This window comes from Lolium rigidum, chromosome 4 (assembly GCF_022539505.1).
Source record: "Lolium rigidum isolate FL_2022 chromosome 4, APGP_CSIRO_Lrig_0.1, whole genome shotgun sequence".
Classification (NCBI taxonomy): Eukaryota; Viridiplantae; Streptophyta; class Magnoliopsida; order Poales; family Poaceae; genus Lolium; species Lolium rigidum.
Genome location: NC_061511.1, coordinates 29,165,222 through 29,193,150, shown reverse-complemented (window position 1 = coordinate 29,193,150; position 27,929 = coordinate 29,165,222). Strand labels below are relative to the sequence as shown.

The window sequence follows — 27,929 nt, the reverse complement described above, 5'->3', positions numbered from 1 at the left end:
TGAAGTAAGGGAGATTTACCACTCATTTAATGGTTAGAGCATGCATATTGTTAGAGAAAAACATTGGGCCGCTAACTAAACCCATGAATCATGGTGGAAGTTTCAGTTTTGGACATATATCCTCAATCTCATATGAGAACATTAATTGTTGCTACATGCTTATGCATTAAAGAGGAGTCCATTATATGTTGTCTATGTTGTCCCGGTATGGATGTCTAAGTTGAGAATAATCAAAAGCGAGAAATCCAAATGCGAGCTTTCTCCTTAGATCTTTGTAACGAGGCGGCATAGAGGTACCCCTTTGTGACACTTGGTTAAAACATGTGTATTGTGATAATCCCGGTAATCCAAGCTAATTAGGACAAGGTGCGGGCACTATTAGTATACTATGCATGAGGCTTGCAACTTGTAAGATATAATTTACATGATACATATGCTTTATTACTACCGTTGACAAAATTGTTTTTTTTTTTTCAAAACCAAAGCTCTAGCACAAATATAGCAATCAATGCTTCCCTCTGCGAAGGGCCTTTCTTTTACTTTTATGTTGAGTCAGTTCACCTATTTCTCTCCACCTCAAGAAGCAAACACTTGTGTGAACTGTGCATTGATTCCTACATACTTGCATACTGCACTTGTTATATTACTTTACATTGACAATATCCATGAGATATACATGTTATAAGTTGAAAGCACCCGCTGAAACTTAATCTTCCTTTGTGTTGCTTCAATGCCTTTACTTTGATTTATTGCTTTATGAGTTAACTCTTATGCAAGACTTATTGATGCTTGTCTTGAAAGTACTATTCATGAAAAGTCTTTGCTTTATGATTCATTTGTTTACTCATGTCATTACCATTGTTTTGATCGCTGCATTCATTACATATGCTTACAATAGTATGATCAAGGTTATGATGGCATGTCACTCCGAAATTATCTTTGTTATCGTTTACTCGCTCGGGACGAGCAGAACTAAGCTTGGGGATGCCGATACGTCTCCGACGTATCGATAATTTCTTATGTTCCATGCCACATTATTGATGATATCTACATGTTTTATACACATTATATGTCGTATTTATGCATTTTCCGGCACTAACCTATTAACGAGATGCCGAAGAGCCGCTTCGTTGTTTTCGCTGTTTTTGGTTTCGAAATCCAAGTAAGGAAATATTCTCGGAATTGGACGAAATCAACGCCCGGGGTCCTATTTTTGCACGAAGCTTCCGTAAGACCGAGGGGAAAGGAAGTGGGGCCACGAGGCGCCGACACCACGTGGCGGCGCGGCCTGGCCCTTGGCCGCGCGGCCTCGGTGTGTGGGGCCCTCGTGTGGCCCCCCGTGTTGCCCATCCGCCTACTTAAAGCCTTCGTCGCGAAACCCCCGGCACCGAGAGCCACGATACGGAAAACCCTACCGAGACGCCGCCGCCGCCAATCCCATCTCGGGGGATTCGGAGATCGCCTCCGGCACCCTGCCGGAGAGGGAATCATCTCCCGGAGGACTCTTCACCGCCATGGTCGCCTCCGGAGTGATGAGTGAGTAGTTCACCCCTGGACTATGGGTCCATAGCAGGTAGCTAGATGGTCGTCTTCTCCTCATGTGCTTCATTGTCGGATCTTGTGAGCTGCCTAACATGATCAAGATCATCTATCCGTAATTCTATATGTTGTGTTTGTCGGGATCCGATGGATAGAGAATACTATGTTATGTTGATTATCAATCTATTACCTATGTGTTGTTTATGATCTTGCATGCTCTCCGTTATTAGTAGAGGCTCTGGCCAAGTTTTTACTCTTAACTCCAAGAGGGAGTATTTATGCTCGATAGTGGGTTCATGCCTCCATTAAATGCAGGGACAGTGATGTGAAAGTTCTAAGGTTGTGGATGTCTTGTTGCCACTAGGGATAAAACATTGATGCTATGTCCGAGGATGTAGTTATTGATTACATTACGCACCATACTTAATGAAATTGTCCGTTGTTTGCAACTTAATACCGCAAGGGGTTCGGATGATAACTCGAAGGTGGACTTTTAGGCATAGATGCATGCTGGATAGCGGTCTATGTACTTTGTCGTAATGCCCAATTAAATCTCACAATACTTATCATATCATGTATGTGCATTGTCATGCTCTCTCTATTTGTCAATTGCCCGACTGTAATTTGTTCACCCAACATGCTATTTATCTTATGGGAGAGACACCTCTAGTGAACTGTGGACCCCGGTCCTATTCTTTACATCTGAAATACAAATCTGCTGCTATTGTTCTTTCCTGTTCTTTGCAAACAATCATCATCCACACTATACATCTAATCCTTTGTTACAGCAAGCCGGTGAGATTGACAACCTCACTGTTTCGTTGGGGCAAAGTACTTTGGTTGTGTTGTGCAGGTTCCACGTTGGCGCCGGAATCCCCGGTGTTGCGCCGCACTACATCCCGCTGCCATCAACCTTCAACGTGCTTCTTGGCTCCTCCTGGTTCGATAAACCTTGGTTTCTTTCTGAGGGAAAACTTGCCGCTGTACGCATCACACCTTCCTCTTGGGGTTCCCAACGGACGCGTGTTGTACGCGTATCACCTATCGATCCTTATTATTGAATCAATTAATACAAGTCAGGATCCACTAAAATTGAATTTAGGCTTAACCATATGAGATCATCATTTCATGCCATTATTCTTGAATAAACCCTGTATGATCCACTAGTGACACATGTTACTCACATGTTAACACACCATTGATCACCATACTTAGTATCACACCATTGGAATCAACCTTAACCATCATTACCTAGTAAAACCATGGTGATCAAGCCTAATATCAACATTGTGTAGTAATGCACATCACATGCTCCTATTCAACTAAACCCTATTTAGGAAATAATAAACCACTTAGCTTAGAAACCCATTATTAATTACTTAAGTGAAGCAAATGTGATGTTAATAGTAAACCCTAGAAGCCCATAGCTCCTAATTATAGTAGTTCTTATTCTTGTTTAATCTGTTCTTCAAAATTATTCTTTTGAAGTATAATATAGGTAATCATCAACCATGCACCATAGAACTTAAAATTGACAATTGTTCTTTACCTATTATTCAACTATAATTCCTTTATGTGTATGCTTATTATAATGCATTATATCATTTGTTTATGATGCTAATACAACCAACCCTAATAAGAAACTTGTTTGAGCACCATCCTAAAAGTGCAACACACCCTAAACAAATCTCTACAACTCACCAATCCTAAATCATCAAGGTTAGGTTACGCTCGGGACGATTGCATCTCATACTATGCATTATAGCATCTTTGACAGTTCTTTAAACATTCTTCTTTAAACTACGAACGCGGCAGGAAAGGAACTCCGTGAAGTTCTGGTCAACCTGTGAAGACTGACGGGCATAGTTTTCAGAATAAAATAAACCTTTTGAAGAAATGTTTATGAAAACTTGCATTTGCCTATGACTTTCTGGTCTATGGCTGTAGCTAGTGCATAATACACCTATTTCCTAATATGAACTTGTTGAGTACGCTTGTACCCATTCCCTCCCATTTGAACCCCCTTCTTAGATCAAGGCACCGAAGGAGAAACTACCGTGGAACTCGAAGAAAAAGGAGTCAACTGCAACAAGATGAAGAATCCAAGCAAAGAAGTTAATGAAGTTAACTTCTGCAGCAACTAAAGTGGAAACTTAGACTAGTAATAGAAGGGAACCTTTCCCTAATCATAGCACCTAAGTAGCTAGATTTCTATAGCAAGCCAAGTAGCTCTTAAACTTGGGTTAGCAATAAATTAGACTACGAGTCGTTCTTCGGGAGTTTTATTTGAAGTTTTACCTCACTGTAAAGTAGGAGGATGTGTTGATCTTCTGTAAACAGTTTGTGTATCCTTCTATAGACATGCATTGGACTCGCATATGTTTCTGTTGTACCACTCTGAGGGATGTAATATGAGTGGAACGATGTTTCACTTGTGTTATGTCAACGAATTATGTACTACGCCATGCAGTGGTACGCTGGGTCACCACAATGGCGCTTCACCCCCTCAAGTTTTTGCAGCAGCCGAGACAACATGGTAGTCAAGTACAAAGACAGAAGGTAAATTCACTATTATCGATATTTTTGGAATAATCTTTATCAATTTTTATCAGTAAATTCACAGATGGGAGTTGGGCCCCAACTGATTTTTATCAGTAAATTCACAGATAGGAGTAACCGTTATGGATTTATTTAGTAGTCTAGAAACGCCCCACCTTCCTCGCATCAATGTGCTGGAGAAAAAAAGTATAATTTGATATGTGGATGTTGGTTCGCATTGAACTCTGAGATAGTTCAACGTGAATTAGACGTTGAATGCCTTGATTAGTTTTGTACACTTAACCATGCACTTCTCGCAAAATAATGATTACACACATATAGATCGGTATATATTCATCAACTATATCTACATGTTGCCCCGCTGATACTTTAATTATAGCACATCCCATGTCCAAGCCAGGTAGATTGATCGAGCACATAGAAACAACTTGTGAACGGACTTAGCTTGGGCCAGCACCTGAGCGCACCCAAATACTTCTCTTAAGGAACTTGGCGTTCCAGCAGCCAGCCATGGGGCTGGGGCTTATGCCTCCATTTCGAAAAAGCAGCCAGCCATGGTGCGTAGGCAATCCGTAAATTTTTAGGGGAGACCACTGAATAGGCTAAGTGTTTAAAGTTTGATCCATCGTGAGAATCCCTTAGAAGAAAGGCTATGGCCGGAAGTGCAGCCTTTTTTTTTTTTCTATAACCAATTACGGGATGTACCAGAGAATGTGTTAGTGAAGATATTTTTTTTAAACAAAACCGTGTACATGGGAGTCAAAGACGTGACAAAGACTTAATATGTGTAGATGAAAATAGAATTATGTTACGTTTATTTATCTAAATCATAACCATTGATTTTAGATCTAACAAATCATGAATAATATTCATGATGTGGATTAACCTAGTGTCTTTATTAAACATCCGGATCTTGCTTTTAGTATATAATAGATAGATAGATAGATTAGCTAAATAGATGTATGTCATTATGCTAGACCCAATAGTCAACTCTAGCAGTGGGAAATGGGTCGCCGGTGAGATGTGCGTGTACGGGTACGGCAGCGCTGTTGCTGTTTCGAGAAGAGAAGACGGAGCCGCAGCAGGGGCGGATTTCCAGGCGCAGCTGCGTTTGCTACTGCGATGCCAACCTCTTGGGTCTTGGCCAACCTCTTGGCCTCATGACCCTTTTGTTGATAATGTATCTGCGTACTCAATATTTTCATGCAGTACCAGAAACTTAGCTCATGCTACTGAATTTTCTCCTAACGCGCGCTGAAGAAGAGTGAAGAATGTTTGCTGTATTCGGCGGGATCTCTACTTAAAATCCTAGAGTGCATCACCTAGGTGATGATTTGCTAGTATCCAAAACTCTGCTTCGCGCGCCTTCTAATACAAGTGCGGAGCTGGGGCTGCGGCCCTTCTCCTCTAAATTTGTTAGTTAATATCTCGGAGTGATGCTAGTAATTTCTGAAATGCATCGGTGTCACCGTTTCGAGTTCCGGTAGCTTTATGTTTGCTGGTGGTAATATAGTGTTTCAAGAATTCTACCTGAATAATATGGCGTTCAGATGTTGCTTCGGAAACTGCCGAAAAGAATTGTTATCACAATTTTGAAATCGCAAGTAGCTTGCATGGCATATGTAGTTTAAGCCATACAAACTAGAGATGTTGTACGCTGATTATGTGCTGATTATGTACTACATATTATGATTGAATTTGGCAATTGTTGTAATGGTTATCCTCCCATACTTAGTTTAGTTGCTTTTGCAACGCTAACTGGGTTGTACCCATGAAAATTTCAATAAAGTGGGTGATTGGGAACTTTGGTGTGCAATACAATCATGTTCAAAGACAGAGCCAGGAATATAGTTTGGAGGGGGCTAATTGAACAAAATTTTGCTTGGAGGGGGCTAGATAGGCAAATATTCAAAATTGAAGGGTCAATTTGGATATATTTTAGGGGGCTTTCAGCAAAATTTCAGCATAGGTAGGGGGGGGGGGCATGGCCCCCGCTGGCACCCCCTAGCTCCATCCCTAGTCATGTTCAAGAGCCTCACTCGCAAGAGTAAATTGGAGTAACAACACATACCGAAGTATAGTAAAATGTTTAGAGAGGTCCCCAAATAAATATAGAGAGCTAAATTCGTCGCTTCTATATAACATCTTTTCATTTATCACACTAGCTACAATTGTCAATATAAGGTAACCCGTATAACGCATAGGTATTGTGCTAGTATAACATAGTAAATTTATTCATCAAACCGGTACGTGCACATAGAACACACTGGGAATAGAATTACGCGACCGGGCACACACGCCCTGAAGCTACTTCCTCGATCCAAGGTAAACACACACAGACGCCCCAAAGCTAATTACAAGGAGATCGTAGCTAGCGCTGGGTGGGGGTCACCAGTCGCTGGCGGCGTCAGTATCCAAGGTTGCCGCCCTGGCCGCTGTCCCAGCATCTGCGCACAAGCCACGCGATGCCAGCCGCCGCAACGATGGCGAAGCTAGTGAGCGCCGTGACCATCCCAGCGTTGGTGGAGGCGGGCATATGCCGGGGGAGGCAACAACGCAGGTGGAGGCGGAGGCAGATTCATCATTGGCGGCGGCGGTGAGCTGCAGGGCAAGCAAAAATGCTGCCCTTGCGCGCCAACAGCGGCCGCCAACGCAGCAGCAGCGACAACAACGTACACTGAGCTTTTCATTTGCTTCTCACTCGATCAGTCGCTCTCACTATGCTTCCTTCTTGCACCGGACGTGCTCTTCCCCCTCTTCTGTGCTTTAATAGGGGGGGGGGGGCAGGCCCCCTCGCCCCCCTTGTCTTCGTCCTTGCATGGTTTAGTTCAAAGTTGGATAAAAATGAACTAAAACCACGGTATTTATTATGAATCGATTGTAGTAACTTATATTTGGCTACACGGAAATGCAAAAATCTAAGGTAAGTCGATTTCATATTTTGCACGTTTGTAACATACAACATTATCGACGTCTAGGTATTTTTCAGATTTTCTTAAATCTTCGAAAGGTTCTGCTATTTCACTCCGGAAAAACGTGCCGCATACCTGTGGTCACAATCGTATTGAACTCTGCTCTTTCCCCATTCGGAAGGATGTCAGCCGCCAGTATCAACCAAGGCACCAATCATGTATATTGTGTTCGGTGGGGAATGGTTTAATGGCCTGTAGATTGTACGTGGAAGACATCGAACCAAATCTGTCTGGCAAATGGGGACTGCACCATCTGATGATCAATCATCTCGGGAGATTGCAGACAAAAGGGGCAGTGACGCTGATGTTGCAATCCACGCGCATCTAAGCGATCAGAAATCCAGCGTCTCCTCCTCCAGGCCAGCCACGTCGACATATTTTCAGAAAGAGGAGCCTGCGAAGACCATTATTTAATTGGGAAACTCTTGCGCCTGGATGCAAACGTTGGTCCAGCAACAGAACATTCTAGGCAGCACGATCAGAGAAGGCGCCAGAGCTACTAAGCTTCCCATAACTGGCAGGACTGAGCAACGGCCGGCACCGAAAGCTGACCTTTTATGTTCAGACAAATATCATGCATGTAAGTGTATAAGGAAAAGTGGCGGTGCTATGAATCAACATCAATCATACCTCAGTTAATTAGACTTTATTTCTATGAAGACAAATAAATTTTCAAACTACAACAATATGTCTTTTAATAAAAAAAGACATAATATGCAAGAATAACATTGGCAAGGTAAAGTATACTGCAATTGAAGTAGTTTATTTTCGTTGTAACTCGTTAACATCGGTACATGGTAAAATACATCTCTCTCACCAATCTTTTCCTCCTTGGTTTCTCCCATCTTGACACTTTAGAGCATGTCCAGTAGCTCTTCTAAAATACCTACCTTATATCTCTATACATGGCATCACTAAATAAATTCTTCTCCTAAATTGTGTTCAAGTATAGTAGCTTCTCTAATGTCACACATATATTCCGCTCGCTTATATATTGTGATAATATTCTATGCTAACAACATTTGTTTGCCTCTTCGACCTTGTTTTCATGGGAGGGTACGCTGCTTATCTCCTCCAAGATTTTTTTTAAAAAAGTTACGTTTCTCCCAACTTACACCTGAATCGGCATCAACCACCACATCACATGCTCCGTGGCAGCACAAAATGGAACAGAACCGACCATCAATCTGCCAAGTACCCTGTCTTTTAAAATTATGTCTTAGGCTATGGATGCATGTCAAACTTTCATTGAGTTTTTGTTGATCTCTTGGAAAATGTAAGAAAATAAAAGAGAGCACACGCTTTGGCACCTACATTTGGATCTTAGAGCTGGGAATTCGTCATCATGCTTTCACCGTTTCTTATAGATCAATTCTCCTTGGTAGGTAGCAAAGTATGTGAAAAACTAAAGTATTAAAAAACTACAGTTTTTTTCCTAGGCGTAAGATACTACAATTTTGATATATCAGAGCTTTCTTAAAGTTTGAAGAATACTTTTTCATGTTTGGATAGTGTTCATAAGACCTCCACAACAGCAAGGTGTGGAGGTTGCATGCGTTGTGGCTCAGGAGAGCTGCTTGCCAGGAAGTGGCTGGAGGACTAAGCCAGCAACATCGCCAACAATGAGGACTGTAGCAGAGGTCACATGCTTAACTTGCTGGCATTGGCCAGCTCGGCAGCACCCGTCTCTCCCTCCCAAGCACGGATGTGTCATCTGCGTCTTCCGCCCGACACGCACACTCATCGTAATTTTCTAACTTTTACCGTTCCAAAAAAAAGGTCATGTGCTGTTTCTTTATACTTCGAAAACATCACAGTTTGAGGAATAATGCAGTATTAATACCACAGTTTTTAGGCAATGCCAAACACATTGAACTATGGTGATTCTCTTTCACCAAATGCGTTTGACAAGCTACGACCTACTCCAATATAATAGTATATATATGGGGAGAAGCATGAGATAAGAATAATTTTTCGATAAGGAGTATATATTAATATCAAGAAGATATCAATTACACGCAGCCTCTGCAACAACGCAATACTCTAATAGTATTATGGATGCACACAGCCAAAAAAAGAAAGAAGGATTACATAAAAGAAAAGTGGATTCGAGATTTCTTTTACACGGTCCATTTCGCCCAGCTCACATTTTTAAACTCTCCATGCTTCGCGCCTACTCGCATGTCCTGCATCACTCTGTCAGTGCAACCACCGTAGCATTGCAGGTTCCTCCCCTTGAGACGCATTGTATCCCCACGCTGCTGCATCTGGAAAACGTGCCTTGAGAGTCTCATAATCTTCCCATGCTGGGCCATGAGCACGTGAAGGTGAGAGTTGTTACCTCGTTTCACCAGTTTGCGCTCCAGAATGTGAGTTCCAAAAGGATCTTCGGTTTGACGTGATACAAACGCCACATCGAGTTCACTCGACGGATGATAACAGGCAGTTCTAGCAAGCCAGCACCAGCGCGTACGCTATGCCGTGTTTATTAGCTTCAAGCTGTGAAGACCCAACCCACCATAGATTGTTGGCTTGCAAACGGCCTCCCACGCAACTAGGCAGTGTTCACTCTTTGCATCCTCACCACCTTTCCAGAAGAAGCTTCTAATAATTTTCTTCAGTGCGTTGAAGAGCCATGGTGTGGGAGATCCAAAGTGAGCATGCGGAAGATTACCGTTAATTCTAGGACTGAACGCGCCAAGATTAGACACCCACCACAATGAAGAACACTCAATTTTCATGTAGGCAGGTGCCTGAAAGGAATATGGACGTTTAGAGCGACATGTAAGTCGGAATCTGGGCCATCTAGCGGATCATCGAGATCAGGGCCGAATTCCGCAAATGCTATTCTTCGCTTATTGCAAACGGTAATCCCACTCGCCCGCATGCTATCCGTGCTGGCCTCAGCCCAGTAAGTGTTTTTTTCTTTCTTTTTGCGCTTTTTTCTATTTCATTTTGTTGTTTTCTATTTTTTGTTTTTTTCTTCTTTGTTTTCGTTTTTCTCTCCGTTTTTTCTACTCGGTAAAAATGTTCTTTTAATTATGAACTTTTCAAATTAGGAATAATTTTAACCTGGTGAACCATTTTTTGAATTTGAATTATTTTAAAAATCATGACAAGTTTATGACATAACATAAAAAAATATTTTATGACGATTCTAACAGTATAGATTTTACATTTTAAAAAAATTATACAAATTAACAAATCCAACGTTGACTTAAACCTAAAAAGCCAAGTAACTATCAACGAAGCGAGTATATTCCTTAGAACTCTTATCGAGAAGACTCACGGCAGAACATTTCTTAAAGAACTACTTTTAAGTGCAAACGCGTGTTCGCCATCTCTTTCTTTTGAAGCAAGTGTTCACCATTAAACCAAACTATCATGTCGTGAGCCTCTGGCCTAAAACGAACCACATTAAACCATCAGCAAACCACTTTCAACCCATCAACTAATTGCTTTTAACAGTGTATGCGCAGGCTGGCCGGCAAATCCTATTTGACGCTCTTTGCGTCTGTTAGCACACTGACGCCCGCGCTCTTTACTGGCGGTCTCATCGTTCGCGACGGCAGTGAGCCTAGGCAGGAGAAGGTATGGCGGCGCCGGTGAGACTGCACAGGGGGCCTCAACACTTTGTCCTTCCTCATCCAGAGTTGACAGATCTATGGGAGAGCAGGGCCGTCCTCTGCGAAGTCTGGCATGTGCGGCCGTGCTAAGTCGGTAGGCCGGCCCCTGAACGTCTCCACGTGTGGGGCATATGATGCATGCAAAATGAATACATCATCTCCAACGCATTTCGGACGCCCAAAAGTGGTCGGCAGCGTCCGTTTGCGTCGTTCCGCGGACATATTTTGTCCGAGTGTCCGTTTGCATCGTCCCGCGGATATATTTTGTCCGAGTGTCCGTTTGCGTCTGGGTGTGCGTCCACCGGGGCGCCCATTTTTAGATTTGCAACGCATTTAAAAAAAAATAAAAAGTAATACATTTTTCAGATAGCTTGCACCGGCGAAGGCGTGGCTTTCGTCGCCACGACGGCCAACTGCATGCTGGAGGATGCCAGGTTCCTCCACACGCCGCTGGCGATACAGCTGGCCGACCTCGCCTTCCGTTACGGTGGGCGCTGCTGGTTGTCCGACCCGCTGCTCATGGCGCAGGTGACGGAGTTCGCCTGCGGCGGGTACGTCCTCGCGGTCACGTGGAACCACGCCGTGGCCGACGGCTTCGGGGTGGCGCAGTTTCTCCAGGCCGTCGGCGAGCTCGCCCGCGGGTTCCCCTCGCCGTCTGTCGTCCCTGTGAGGTACGACAGGTCCCTCCCGGAGATACCTCAGCTGGCCAACGCCCTGATACGTCTCCGACGTATCGATAATTTCTTATGTTCCATGCCACATTATTGATGATATCTACATGTTTTATGCATACTTTATGTCATATTTATGCATTTTCCGGCACTAACCTATTAACGAGATGCCAAAGAGCCGATTGCTTGTTTTCTGCTGTTTTTGGTTTAGAAATCCTAGTAAGGAAATATTCTCGGAATTGGACGAAATCAACGCCCAGGGGTCTATTTTTCCACGAAGCTTCCAGAAGTCCGAGGGAGAGACGAAGTGGGGCCACGAGGTGGTGACACACCAGGGCGGCGCGGCCTGACCCTTGGCCGCGCGGCCCTGTTGTGTGGGCCCCTCGCGTCGCCTCTTGACCTACCCTTCCGCCTACATATAGTCTTCGTCGCGAAACCACCAGTACCGAGAGCCACGATACGGAAAATCTTACAGAGACGCCGCCGCCGCCAATCCCATCTCGGGGGATTCAGGAGATCGCCTCCGGCACCCTGCCGGAGAGGGGAATCATCTCCCGGAGGACTCTTCACCGCCATGGTCGCCTCCGGAGTGATGAGTGAGTAGTTCACCCCTGGACTATGGGTCCATAGCAGTAGCTAGATGGTCGTCTTCTCCTCATGTGCTTCATTGTCGGATCTTGTGAGCTGCCTAACATGATCAAGATCATCTATCCGTAATGCTATATGTTGTGTTTGTTGGGATCCGATGGATAGAGAATACTATGTTATGTTGATTATCAATCTATTACCTATGTGTTGTTTATGATCTTGCATGCTCTCCGTTATTAGTAGAGGCTATGGCCAAGTTTTTGCTCTTAACTCCAAGAGGGAGTATTTATGCTCGATAGTGGGTTCATGCCTCCATTAAATCTGGGACGAGTGACGGAAAGTTCTAAGGTTGTGGATGTCTTGTTGCCACTAGGGATAAAACATTGATGCTATGTCCGAGGATGTAGTTATTGATTACATTACGCACCATACTTAATGCAATTGTCTGTTGTTTGCAACTTAATACTGGAAGGGGTTCGGATGATAACCTGAAGGTGGACTTTTTAGGCATAGATGCATGCAGGATAGCGGTCTATGTACTTTGTCGTAATGCCCAATTAAATCTCACTATACTCATCATATCATGTATGTGCATGGTCATGCCCTCTCTATTTGTCAATTGCCCAACTGTAATTTGTTCACCCAACATGCTATTTATCTTATGGGAAAGACACCTCTAGTGAACTATGGACCCCGGTCCATTCTTTTACATCGAATACAATCTACTCGCAATACTTGTTCTCATCGTTTTCTGCAAACAATCATCACCCACACTATACATCTAATCCTTTGTTACAGCAAGCCGGTGAGATTGACAACCTCACTCGTTTCGTTGGGGCAAAGTACTTTGGTTGTGTTGTGCAGGTTCCACGTTGGCGCCGGAATCCCCGGTGTTGCGCCGCACTACATCCCGCCGCCATCAACCTTCGACGTGCTTCTTGACTCCTACTCGGTTCGATTAAACCTTGGTTTCTTGCGAGGAAACTTGCTGCTGTACGCATCACACCTTCCACTTGGGGTTCCCAACGGGCGTGTGCTTTACGTGTCATCAAGCTAAATTTCTGGCGCCGTTGCCGGGGAGATCAAGACACGCTGCAAGGGGAGTCTCCACAATCCAATCTCTTTACTTTGTTTTTGTCTTGATTTATTTTATTTACTTTCTTGTTTGCTGCATTATATCAAAATACAAAAAAATTAGTTGCTAGCTTTACTTTATTTACTGTCTTGTTCTCTATATCAAAAACACAAAAAAATTAGTTACTTGCATTTACTTTATCTAATTTGCTTTATTTACTACTGCTAAAATGGGTACTCCTGAAAATACTAAGTTGTGTGACTTCACAACCACAAATAATAATGATTTCTTATGCACAGATATTGCTCCACCTGCTACTACAGCAGAATTCTTTGAAATTAAACCAGCTTTCTCGAATCTTGTTATGCGAGAGCAATTTTCCAGTGTTAGTTCCGATGATGCTGCTGCCCATCTCAATAATTTTGTTGAATTGTGTGAAATGCAAAAGTATAAAGATGTAGATGGTGACATTATAAAATTAAAATTGTTTCCTTTCTCTTTAAGAGCAAGAGCTAAAGATTGGTTGCTATCTCTGCCTAAGAATAGTATTGATTCATGGACTAAATGCAAGGATGCTTTTATTGGTAGATATTATCCCCCTGCTAAAATTATATCTTTGAGGAGTGATGTCTACGGGTGCTTCTATTCTTGTAGACAGTGTTGGGCCTCCAAGAGCAGAGGTTTGTAGAACAGCAGCAAGTTTCCCTTAAGTGGATTACCCAAGGTTTATCGAACTCAGGGAGGAAGAGGTCAAAGATATCCCTCTCATGCAACCCTGCAACCACAAAGCAAGAAGTGTCTTGTGTCCCCAACACACCTAATAGGTGCACTAGTTCGGCGAAGAGATAGTGAAATACGAGTGGTATGAATAAATGCGAGCAAGTAGGAACGGCACCGGAAAAGTGCTTTGCCCAGGACTCGGTGTGTGGTTGATGATGGTAATATTGCGGACGAGTAGAGATGCAGTAAAACAAGTAAACAAGCAGCGATAGCAGTATTTAGGAACAAGGCCTAGGGATCATACTTTCACTAGTGGACACTCTCAACATTGATCACATAACAGAATAAATAGATAGATGCTAGACTCTACACCCTCGTGTTGGATGATGAACACCACTAACCGTGTAGGATTACACGAACCCTCAATGCCGGAGTTAACAAGCTCCACAATATTCAATGTTCATATTTAAATAACCTTAGAGTGCATGACAGATCAACATAACCAAACCAAGTACTAACATAGCATGCACACTCGTCACCTTCACGCTACGAAAGGAGGAATAGATCACATCAATACTATCATAGCAATAGTTAACTTCATAATCTACAAGAAATCACAATCATAGCCTACGCCAAGTACTACACGATGCACACACTCGTCACCATTACACCGTGCGGGAGGAATAAACTACTTTAATAACATCACTAGAGTAGCACACGGATAAATTGTGATACAAAACGCATTGCAATCATAAAGGGATATAAATAAGCACTTCACTATGCCATTCATAACAGTGAATAAGTATTCCGTGAAATATAGCCTAAGAGACCCACACAAGTGCACACACTCGTCACCTTTACACACGTGGGACAAGGAGTCTCCGGAGATCACATAAGTAAAACCCACTTGACTAGCATAATGACATCTAGATTACAAGCATCATCATATGAATCTCAATCATGTAAGGCAGCTCATGAGATTATTGTATTGAAGTACATAGGAGAGAGATTAACCACATAGCTACCGGTACAGCCCCGAGCCTCGATGGAGAACTACTCCCTCCTCATGGGAGACAACAGCGTTGATGAAGATGGCGGTGGTGTCGATGGAGGAGCCTTCCGGGGCACTTCCCCGTCCCGGCGGCGTGCCGGAACGAGAGACTCCTCGTCCCCCGGATCTTGGCTTCGCGATGGCGGCGGCTCTGGAAGGTTTTCTCTGGTTTCGTCGAACGTGTCAGGGTTTTCGCGACGGAGGCTTTAAATAGGCGGAAGGGCAAGGTCAGAGGGGGTCTGGGGCCACCAGACACTAGGGCGGCGCGCCCCCTCCTAGGCCGCGCCGCCACCATGTGTGGGCCCCCTGTGGCCCCTCTCTGACGGTTCTCGGGTGTTCTGGAAGCTCCCGGGGATTCTAAGATCTTCGGTGTTGATTTCGTCCGATTCCGAGAATATTTCCTTACTAGGATTTCGAAACCAAAAACAGCAGAAAACGAGAACTGGCCCTTCGGCTTCTCGTCAATAGGTTAGTTCCGGAAAACGCATAATAATGACATAAAGTATGCATAAAACATGTAGATATCATCAATAATGTGGCATGGAACATAAGAAATTATCGATACGTCGGAGACGTATCAGCATCCCCAAGCTTAGTTCCTGCTCGTCCCGAGCAGGTAAGCGATAACAAAGATAATTTCTGGAGTGACATGCCATCATAACCTTGATCATACTATTGTAAACATATGTAATGAATGCAGCGATCAAAACAATGGTAATGACATGAGTAAACAAATGAATCATAAAGCAAAGACTTTTCATGAATAGTACTTTCAAGACAAGCATCAATAAGTCTTGCATAAGAGTTAACTCATAAATTCATAGTAAAGGCATTGAAGCAACACAAAGGAAGATTAAGTTTCAGCGGTTGCTTTCAACTTATAACATGTATATCTCATGGATATTGTCAACATAGAGTAATATAACAAATGCAATATGCAAGTATGTAGGAATCAATGCACAGTTCACACAAGTGTTTGCTTCTTGAGGTGGACAGAGATAGGTGAACTGACTCAACATAAAAGGTAAAAGAATGGCCCTTCGCAGAGGGAAGCATTGATTGCTATATTTGTGCTAGAGCTTTGGTTTTGAAAACATAAAGAGGGCATAAAAGTAAAGTTTTGAGAGGTGTTTGTTGTTGTCAACGAATGGTAGTGGGCACTCTAACCCCCTTGCCAGACAAACCTTCAAAGAGCGGCTCCCATGAATTATTTTTATTTTTGGGTGGCACTCCTTCCAACCTTTCTTTCACAAACCATGGCTAACCGAATCCTCGGGTGCCCGCCAACAATCTCATACCATGAAGGAGTGCCTTTTTATTTTAGTTTTATTATGATGACACTCCTCCCCACCTTTGCTTTCTCAAGCCATGGCTAACCGAATCCTTCGGGTGCCGTCCAACAATCACATACCATGGAGGAGTGTCTATTTAGGTTAATTAATTTGGGACCGGGAATCCCATTGCCGACTCTTTTTGCAAAATCATTGGATAAGCGGATGAAGCCACTAGTCCATTGGTGAAAGTTGCCCAACAAGAATGTAAGATAAACACCACATACTTCCTCATGAGCTATAAAACATTGACACAAATCAGAGGTGATAAATTTTGAATTATTTAAAGGTAGCACTCAAGCAATTTACTTTGGAATGGCGGAAAAATACCATGTAGTAGGTAGGTATGATGGACACAAATGGCATAGTGGTTGGCTCAAGGATTTTGGATGCATGAGAAGTATTCCCTCTCGATACAAGGCTTAGGCTAGCAAGGTTATTTGAAACAAACACAAGGATGAACCGGTGCAGCAAAACTCACATAAAAAACATATTGTAAACATTATAAGACTCTACACCGTCTTCCTTGTTGTTCAAACTCATTACTAGAAATTATCTAGACCTTAGAGAGACCAATTATGCAAACCAAATTTTAGCAAGCTCTATGTATTTCTTCATTAATGGGTGCAAAGTATATGATGCAAGAGCTTAAACATGAGCACAACAATTGCCAAGTATCAAATTATCCAAGACATTTTATCAATTACTACATGTAGCATTTCCCGTTTCCAACCATATAACAATTAACGAAGCAGTTTCAACCTTCGCCATGAACATTAAAAACTAAGAACACATGTGTTCATATGAACCAACGGAGCGTGTCTCTCTCCCACACAAGCATTTATTCAAACAAAAACAAAAACAAACAGGACGCTCCAAGTAAAGTACATAAGATGTGACCGAATAAAAATATAGTTTCAAGAGAAGTGACCTGATAAGTTGTCGATGAAGAAGGGGATGCCTTGGGCATCCCCAAGCTTAGATGCTTGAGTCTTCTTGAAATATGCAGGGATGAACCACCGGGGCATCCCCAAGCTTAGACTCTTCACTCTTCTTGATCATAGTATATCATCCTCCTCTCTTGACCCTTGAAAACTTCCTCCACACCAAACTCGAAACAAACTCATTAGAGGGTTAGTGCATAATCGAAAATTCACATGTTCAGAGGTGACACAATCATTCTTAACACTTCTGGACATTGCTCAAAGCTACTGGAAGGTAATGGAACAAAGGAATCCATCCAACACAGCGAAAGAGGCAATGCGAAATAAAAGGCAGAATCTGTCAAAACAGAACAGTCCGTAAAGACGAATTTTATTGAGGCACCACACTTGCTCAGATGAAAATTCTCAAATTGAATGAAAGTTGCGTACATATCTGAGGATCACTCACGTAAATTGGCATAATTTTCTGAGTTTCCTACAGAGAATTAGGCCCAGATTCGTGACAGCAAAGAAATCTGTTTCTGCGCAGTAATCCAAATCTAGTATGAACCTTACTATCAAAGACTTTACTTGGCACAACTAGGCACAAAACTAAGATAAGGAGAGGTTGCTACAGTAGTAACAACTTCCAAGACACAAATATAAAATAGAGGTACTGTAGCAAAATAAACACATGGGTTATCTCCCAAGAAGTTCTTTCTTTATAGCCATTAAGATGGGCTCAGCAGTTTTAATGATGCACTCGCAAGAAATAAGAGTTGAAGCAAAAGAGAGCATCAAGAAGCAAATTCAAAACACATTTAAGTCTAACCCACTTCCTATGAAAATGAATCTTGTAAATAAACAAGTTCATGAAGAGCAAAGTTACAAGCATAGGAAGATAAAACAAGTGTAACTTCAAAAATTTCAGCACATAGAGAGGCATTTTAGTAACATGAAAATTTCTACAACCATATTTTCCTCTCTCATAATAACTTTCAGTAGCATCATGAGCAAACTCAACAATATAACTATCACATAAAGCATTCTTATCATGAGTCTCATGCATAAAATTATTACTACTCCCAACATAAGCATAGTTATTCTTATTAATTGTAGTAGGAGCAAATTCAACAAAGTAGCTATCATTATTATTCTCATCATCAAATATAGGAGGCATATTGTAATCATAATCAAATTTATCCTCCATAACAGGCGGTACTAAAAGACTACTATCATTATAATCATCATAAATAGGAGGCAAAGTATCATCAAAGTAAATTTTCTCCTCAATGCTTGGGGGACTAAAAAGATCATGCTCATCAAAACCAGCTTCCCCAAGCTTAGAACTTTCTATATCATTAGCAACAATGGTATTCAAAGTGTTCATACTAATATGTTTCATGGGTTTTTTAATTTTCCCATCAAACCATCCATGTCTTAAATCAGGAAATAGAATAAGAAGCTCATTGTTGTCCATTATGCCAAACTAGTGTAAACAAGAAACAAAAAGATGCAATTGCAGGATCTAAAGGAAATAGCTTCGAGCACACACACAATGGTGCCAGAAAAGTATTTTACCTGGGACCGGAGTATGAGTGCCTTTTACCTTTCTTCCCCGGCAACGGCGCCAGAAAAGTGCTTGATGTCTACGGGTGCTTCTATTCTTGTAGACAGTGTTGGGCCTCCAAGAGCAGAGGTTTGTAGAACAGCAGCAAGTTTCCCTTAAGTGGATTACCCAAGGTTTATCGAACTCAGGGAGGAAGAGGTCAAAGATATCCCTCTCATGCACCCCTGCAACCACAAAGCAAGAAGTCTCTTGTGTCCCCAACACACCTAATAGGTGCACTAGTTCGGCGAAGAGATAGTGAAATACAGGTGGTATGAATAAATGCGAGCAGTAGCAACGGCACCAGAAAAGTGCTTTGCCCAGGACTGGCGTGTGGTTGATGGTGGTAATATTGCGGACAGTAGAGATGCAGTAAAACAGTAAACAAGCAGCGATAGCAGTATTTAGGAACAAGGCCTAGGGATCATACTTTCACTAGTGGACACTCTCAACATTGATCACATAACAGAATAAATAGATAGATGCTAGACTCTACACCCTCGTGTTGGATGATGAACACCACTAACTGTGTAGGATTACACGAACCCTCAATGCCGGAGTTAACAAGCTCCACAATATTCAATGTTCATATTTAAATAACCTTAGAGTGCATGACAGATCAACATAACCAAACCAAGTACTAACATAGCATGCACACTCGTCACCTTCACGCTACGAAAGGAGGAATAGATCACATCAATACTATCATAGCAATAGTTAACTTCATAATCTACAAGAGATCACAATCATAGCCTACGCCAAGTACTACACGATGCACACACTCGTGACCATTACACCGTGCGGGAGGAATAAACTACTTTAATAACATCACTAGAGTAGCACACGGATAAATTGTGATACAAAACACATTGCAATCATAAAGGGATATAAATAAGCACTTCACTATGCCATTCATAACAGTGAATAAGTATTCTGTGAAATATAGCCTAAGAGACCCACACGGTGCACACACTTGTCACCTTTACACACGTGGGACAAGGAGTCTCCGGAGATCACATAAGTAAAACCCACTTGACTAGCATAATGACATCTAGATTACAAGCATCATCATATGAATCTCAATCATGTAAGGCAGCTCATGAGATTATTGTATTGAAGTACATAGGAGAGAGATTAACCACATAGCTACCGGTACAGCCCCGAGCCTCGATGGAGAACTACTCCCTCCTCATGGGAGACAGCAGCGTTGATGAAGATGGCGGTGGTGTCGATGGAGGAGCCTTCCGGGGCACTTCCCCGTCCCGGCGGCGTGCCGGAACGAGACTCCTGTCCCCCGGATCTTGGCTTCGCGATGGCGGCGACTCCGGAAGGTTTTCTCCGGTTTCGTCGAACGTGTCGGGGTTTTCGCGACGGAGGCTTTAAATAGGCGGAAGGGCAAGGTCGAGGGGGTGCGGGGCCACCGGACACTAGGGCGGCGCGCCCCCTCCTGGGCCGCGCCGCCACCATGTGTGGGCCCCCCGTGGCCCCTCTCCGACGGTTCTCGGGTGTTCGGAAGCTCCCGGGGATTCTAAGATCTTCGGTGTTGATTTCGTCCGATTCCGAGAATATTTCCTTACTAGGATTTCTGAAACCAAAAACAGCAGAAAACAGGAACTGGCCCTTCGGCTTCTCGTCAATAGGTTAGTTCCGGAAAACGCATAATAATGACATAAAATATGCATAAAACATGTAGATATCATCAATATTGTGGCATGGAACATAAAAAATTATCGATACGTCGGAGACGTATCAAGGAGTAGTATAATGAATTTTAAACAATTGGATAATGAGCATGTTGCACAAGCTTGGGAAAGAATGAAATCTTTGGTTAAAAATTGCCCAACCCATGGACTGACTACTTGGATGATCATCCAAACCTTTTATGCAGGACTGAACTTTTCTTCGCGGAACCTATTGGATTTAGCTGCTGGAGGTACCTTTATGTCCATCACTCTTGGTGAAGCAACAAAGCTTCTTGATATTATGATAATTAATTACTCTGAATGGCACACGGAAAGAGCTCCACAAGGTAAGAAGGTAAATTCTGTCGAAGAAACCTCTTCCTTGAGTGATAAGATTGATGCTATTATGTCTATGCTTGTGAATGATAGGACTAATGTTGATCCTAATAATGTTCCATTAGCTTCATTGGTTGCTCAAGAAGAACATGTTGATGTAAATTTCATTAAAAATAATAATTTCAACAACAATGCTTATCGGAACAATTCTAGTAATAACTATAGGCCATATCCTTATAATAATGGTAATGGTTATGGTAATTCTTATGGGAATTCTTACAACAATAATAGGAACACACCCCCTGGACTTTAAGCTATGCTTAAAGAATTTATTAGTACACAAACTGCTTTTAACAAATCCGTTGAGGAAAAGCTCAATAAAATTGATATTCTCGCTTCTAAGGTTGATAGTCTTGCCTCTGATGTTGATCTTTTGAAATCGAAAGTTATGCCTAATAAGGATATTGAAAATAAAATTGTTACTACAGCAAATGCCATCCAAGTTAGAATTAATGAGAATATATATAAGATTGATGGCCGAATTGCATGCTAGGTGGGAAAGAGAAGAAAATGAAAAACTAGCTAAAGAGAATAATGTAGCTAAAGTTTGGACTATTACCACCACTAGCAATGCTAATGCTCCACATGTTGCTGCACCTCCTACTAATAATGGTAAAATAATTGGTGTTGGCAATGTTTCCACTTCTAATGCAAAGCCTGCAAAGCTGCCGGAAACTGCTAAAACTGCTGAAACTGCGTGTGATAAAACTGCTGAAATTTTTTCCAACATTGGGGATGATGATCCCATTGCTTTAGATTATAATGGTTTGGATTTTGATGATTGTCACATCTCTGAAGTTATAAAGTTCTTACAAAAACTTGCTAAGAGTCCTAATGCTAGTGCTATAAACTTGGCTTTCACAAAACATATTACAAATGCTCTCATAAAAGCTAGAGAAGAGAAACTAGAACGTGAAACTTCTATTCCTAGGAAGCTAGAGGATGGTTGGGAGCCCATCATTAAGATGAAGGTCAATGACTTTGATTGTAATGCTTTATGTGATCTTGGTGCAAGTATTTCCGTTATGCCTAAAAAAATCTATAATATGCTTGACTTGCCACCATTGAAAAATTGTTATTTGGATGTTAATCTTGTTGATAATGCTATAAAGAAACCTTTGGGGAGAGTTGATAATGTTCGCATTACCGTTAATAATAACCTTGTCCCCGTTGATTTTGTTGTCTTGGATATTGAATGCAATGCATCTTGTCCCATTATATTGGGAAGACCTTTTCTTCGAACTGTTGGAGCTATCATTGATATGAAGGAAGGTAATATTAAATATCAATTTCCTCTCAAGAAAGGTATGGAACACTTCCCTAGAAAGAGAATGAAGTTACCTTTTGATTCTACTATTAGAACAAGTTATGATGTTGATACTTCGTCTCTTGATAATACTTGATATACACTTTCGCGCCTAGCCGAAAGGCGTTAAAGAAAAGCGCTTATGGGAGACAACCCATGTTTTTACTACAGTATTTTTATTTTATATTTGAGTCTTGGAAGTTGTTTACTACTGTAGCAACCTCTCCTTATCTTAGTTTTGTGCATTCTTGTGCCAAGTAAAGTCTTTGATAGTAAGGTTCATACTAGATTTGGATTACTGCGCAGAAACAGATTTCTTTGCTGTCACGAATTTCGACCTGCCTCTCTGTAGGGAGCTCAGAAAATTATGCCAATTTACGTGAGTGATCCTCAGATATGTACGCAACTTTCATTCAATTTGAGCATTTTTATTTTAGCAAGTCGGGTGCCTAAATAAAATCCGTCTTTACGGACTGTTCTGTTTTGACAGATTCTGGCTTTTATTTCGCATTGCCTCTTTTGCTATGATGGATGAATTTCTTTGTTTCATTAATGTCCAGTAGCTTTGTGCAATGTCCAGAAGTGTTAAGAATGATTGTGTCACCTTTGAACATGTGAATTTTTATTATGCACTAACCCTCTAATGAGTTGTTTCGAGTTTGGTGTGGAGGAAGTTTTCAAGGATCAAGAGAGGAGGATGATACAATATGATCAAGGAGAGTGAAAGCTCTAAGCTTGGGGATGCCCCGGTGGTTCACCCCTGCATATTTTAAGAAGACTCAAGCGTCTAAGCTTGGGGATGCCCAAGGCATCCCCTTCTTCATCGACAACATTATCAGGTTCCTCCCCTGAAACTATATTTTTATTCCATCACATCTTATGTGCTTTACTTGGAGCGTCTGTTTGTTTTTGTTTTTGTTTTGTTTGAATAAAATGGATCCTAGCATTCATTGTGTGGGAGAGAGACACGCTCCGCTGTTGCATATGGACAAATATGTCCTTAGGCTTTACTCATAGTATTCATGGCGAAGGTTGAATCTTCTTCGTTAAATTGTTATATGGTTGGAATCGGGAAATGCTACATGTAGTAATTCTAAAATGTCTTGAATAATTTGATACTTGGCAATTGTTGTGCTCATGTTTAAGCTCTTGCATCATATACTTTGCACCCATTAATGAAGAAATACAAAGAGCTTGCTAAAATTTGGTTTGCATATTTGGTCTCTCTAAAGTCTAGATAATTTCTAGTATTGAGTTTGAACAACAAGGAAGACGGTGTAGAGTCTTATAATGTTTACAATATGTCTTTTATGTGAGTTTTGCTGCACCGGTTCATCCTTGTGTTTGTTTCAAATAACCTTGCTAGCCTAAACCTTGTATCGAGAGGGAATACTTCTCATGCATCCAAAATCCTTGAGCCAACCACTATGCCATTTGTGTCCACCATACCTACCTACTACATGGTATTTCTCCGCCATTCCAAAGTAAATTTCTTGAGTGCTACCTTTAAAATTTCCATTCTTTACCTTTGCAATATATAGCTCATGGGACAAATAGCTTAAAAACTATTGTGGTATTGAATATGTACTTATGCACTTTATCTCTTATTAAGTTGCTTGTTGTGCGATAACCATGTTCCTGGGGACGCCATCAACTACTCTTTGTTGAATATCATGTGAGTTGCTATGCATGTTCGTCTTGTCTGAAGTAAGGGAGATTTACCACTCACTTAATGGTTAGAGCATGCATAATGTTAGAGAAGAACATTGGGCCGCTAACTAAAGCCATGAATCATGGTGGAAGTTTCAGTTTTGGACATATATCCTCAATGTCATATGAGAACATTAATTGTTGCTACATGCTTATGCATTAAAGAGGAGTCCATTATCTGTTGTCTATGTTGTCCCGGTATGGATGTCTAAGTTGAGAATAATCAAAAGCGAGAAATCCAATGCGAACTTTCTCCTTAGACCTTTGTACAGGCGGCATAGAGGTACCCCTTTGTGACACTTGGTTAAAACATGTGTATTGCGATGATAATCCCGGTAATCCAAGCTAATTAGGACAAGGTGCGGGCACTATTAGTATACTATGCATGAGGCTTGCAACTTGTAAGATATAATTTACATAACACATATGCTTTATTACTACCGTTGACAAAATTGTTTCTTGTTTTCAAAACCAAAGCTCTAGCACAAGTATAGCAATCAATGCTTCCCTCTGCGAAGGGCCTTTCTTTTACTTTTATGTTGAGTCGAGTTCACCTATCTCTCTCCACCTCAAGAAGCAAACACTTGTGTGAACTGTGCATTGATTCCTACATACTTGCATATTGCACTTGTTATATTACTTTACATTGACAATATCCATGAGATATACATGTTATAAGTTGAAAGCAACCGCTGAAACTTAATCTTCCTTTGTGTTGCTTCAATACCTTTACTTTGATTTATTGCTTTATGAGTTAACTCTTATGCAAGACTTATTGATGCTTGTCTTGAAAGTACTATTCATGAAAAGTCTTTGCTTTATGATTCATTTGTTTACTCATGTCATTACCATTGTTTTGATCGCTGCATTCATTACATATGCTTACAATAGTATGATCAAGGTTATGATGGCATGTCACTCCGGAAATTATCTTTGTTATCGTTTACTCGCTCGGGACGAGCGAGAACTAAGCTTGGGGATGCCGATACGTCTCCGACGTATCGATAATTTCTTATGTTCCATGCCACATTATTGATGATATCTACATGTTTTATGCATATTTTATGTCATATTTATGCATTTTCCGGCACTAACCTATTAACGAGATGCCGAAGAGCCGGTTGTTGTTTTCTGCTGTTTTTGGTTTCAGAAATCCTAGTAAGGAAATATTCTCGGAATTGGACGAAATCAACGCCCAGGGGCCTATTTTTCCACGAAGCTTCCAGAAGTCCGAGGGAGAGACGAAGTGGGGCCACGAGGTGGTGACACACCAGGGCGGCGCGGCCTGGCCCTTGGCCGCGCGGCCCTGTTGTGTGGGCCCCTCGCGTCGCCTCTTGACCTGCCCTTCCGCCTACATATAGTCTTCGTCGCGAAACCCCCAGTACCGAGAGCCACGATACGGAAAACCTTACAGAGACGCCGCCGCCGCCAATCCCATCTCGGGGGATTCAGGAGATCGCCTCCGGCACCCTGCCGGAGAGGGAATCATCTCCCGGAGGACTCTTCACCGCCATGGTCGCCTCCGGAGTGATGAGTGAGTAGTTCACCCCTGGACTATGGGTCCATAGCAGTAGCTAGATGGTCGTCTTCTCCTCATGTGCTTCATTGTCGGATCTTATGAGCTGCCTAACATGATCAAGATCATCTATCTGTAATGCTATATGTTGTGTTTGTTGGGATCCGATGGATAGAGAATACTATGTTATGTTGATTATCAATCTATTACCTATGTGTTGTTTATGATCTTGCATGCTCTCCGTTATTAGTAGAGGCTCTGGCCAAGTTTTTGCTCTTAACTCCAAGAGGGAGTATTTATGCTCGATAGTGGGTTCATGCCTCCATTAAATCTGGGACGAGTGACGGAAAGTTCTAAGGTTGTGGATGTGCTTGTTGCCACTAGGGATAAAACATTGATGCTATGTCCGAGGATGTAGTTATTGATTACATTACGCACCATACTTAATGCAATTGTCTGTTGTTTGCAACTTAATACTCGGAAGGGGTTCGGATGATAACCTCGAAGGTGGACTTTTTAGGCATAGATGCATGCTGGATAGCGGTCTATGTACTTTGTCGTAATGCCCAATTAAATCTCACTATACTCATCATATCATGTATGTGCATGGTCATGCCCTCTCTATTTGTCAATTGCCCAACTGTAATTTGTTCACCCAACATGCTATTTATCTTATGGGAGAGACACCTCTAGTGAACTGTGGACCCCGGTCCATTCTTTTACATCGAATACAATCTATCGCAATACTTGTTCTACTTGTTTTCGCAAACAATCATCACCCACACTATACATCTAATCCTTTGTTACAGCAAGCCGGTGAGATTGACAACCTCATCTGTTTCGTTGGGGCAAAGTACTTTGGTTGTGTTGTGCAGGTTCCACGTTGGCGCCGGAATCCCTGGTGTTGCGCCGCACTACATCCCGCCGCCATCAACCTTCGACGTGCTTCTTGACTCCTACTGGTTCGATTAAACCTTGGTTTTTTACTGAGGGAAACTTGCTGCTGTACGCATCACACCTTCCACTTGGGGTTCCCAACGGGCGTGTGCTTTACGCGTCATCACGCCCTAGCTTCACGCCTCGCCCGGTGCGAGCACGTCGACTTCGCCTACACCGACGTGACCATCCCCTGGAGCTTCATTAACCGCGTCAAGGCCGATTTACTCCGGCAGGGTCAGCTGTCGTGCTCGACGTTCGAGGTGGTAGCCGCCGCGATGTAGCAGTGCCGGACGCGCGCGATCACCGAGCGCGCCGCCGACAACCTTGCTGGCTCACCCGCGCCGCTCGTGTTCACGGTCAACGTGCGGAACCGCATCGGGGCCAAGAACGGGTACTACGGCAATTGTGTTACGTCGCAGCTCATCACGGCGGCGAGCGGTGCTGTGGCAGATGGCAGCATCGTGGAGGTGGTGAAGCTGGTCAAGCGCGGCAAGGAGATGATAACGTCCACCCTCGAGGGGCCAGTAGTGGTGCCGGATGAGGAGCTCGTTGACGCCATGTGCAGGTACGGCCTGCTGGTGCTAACGAGCTGGGGTCGCATCGGAATGGAGGAGATGGACTTGGGCGGCGGGAGGCCAGCCAGGGTGATTGCCAACATGGAGACGACGCTGCTGCCGTCCTCCGTGATGTGCCCACCGTGCTCTAGGAAGGATGGCAGCGGCGATGGCATCAACGTGATAGCGTTCTGCGTCAGGAAGGAGCATGTCGACGGGTTCCATGAGGAACTAGCGAGGCTCCGCTGAACCTGCATGGATGTTTCTTGGCAAATTTCCGGATTCTGCAAGTGGGGAAGCAGTGTTCTTGTCACTAATCGGTTTCTATGTAGTACTCCTACTATATAATTTTTGTCAACTGTTGTTGCAGTGTAGGTCCAGCGGTATCAATAAAACTAAGTCTTGTTACAACAAAATCAGTTATGAGCTAAATATAAGGAAAGACACGTCCACACTGGATCTACATTATCCGTCACAGATACAAAACATCGGTCCAGCCAACAATTTGCCTATTTTCCAGATGATAGAGATTTGTGTATATGGGCACCAGTGATCCCTATTTAAAAAATAATTAAAAATCGCATCTCTAAGTTTCAGAAAAATCTGAAAATAAATTATGATGTAGCCAGTATTGTATTCCACATATGTGTAAATTTTTAGCTGAAAATAATTTGTATTTTGAGCTACACAAAAATAACAAATGTGTGGATCTGAGTATAGTGATTCAAATCTTCAAAAAGAAATCAAGCTTTGTCATTTTTGTGTATCTCGAAAAACAAATCATTTGTAATTGAAATTTTCTTCGTTGGTGGGATACATGATCAGCTTTTAGAATTTTTTTACATAATTTTTGTAAGCACATAAATCTAATTTTTTATTTTTTTTAATATGACAATAGCACTGGTGCCCAAGATCCAAATTGGCTTTTCGATTTTCTAGGATATATCATCTTGCACAACCAAAAGCTTTAGCCAATCGGTCACACGCTTTATGAGGCTCTGAACTAATACGAGACATACTTATAGTAAGAAGATTATATGTGTGGCAACTGTCGTCGTGGTGAATAAACAGATGCCATAGGATGGCTTAAGTTGGGGCCGAATGGACGCAAGAGGATTCGGGGGAGGCTTTGTGATTAGATGGGATGAACTTCCGGATGGTT

At 42.3% G+C, this 27,929-nt stretch overlaps 1 pseudogene; it reads left to right on the top strand.

Annotated features, from left to right (window-relative positions):
* Positions 1-7,307: 7,307 nt before the first annotated feature.
* On the top strand, positions 7,308-27,016 carry LOC124646817 (annotated as a pseudogene).
* Positions 27,017-27,929: the final 913 nt, after the last annotated feature.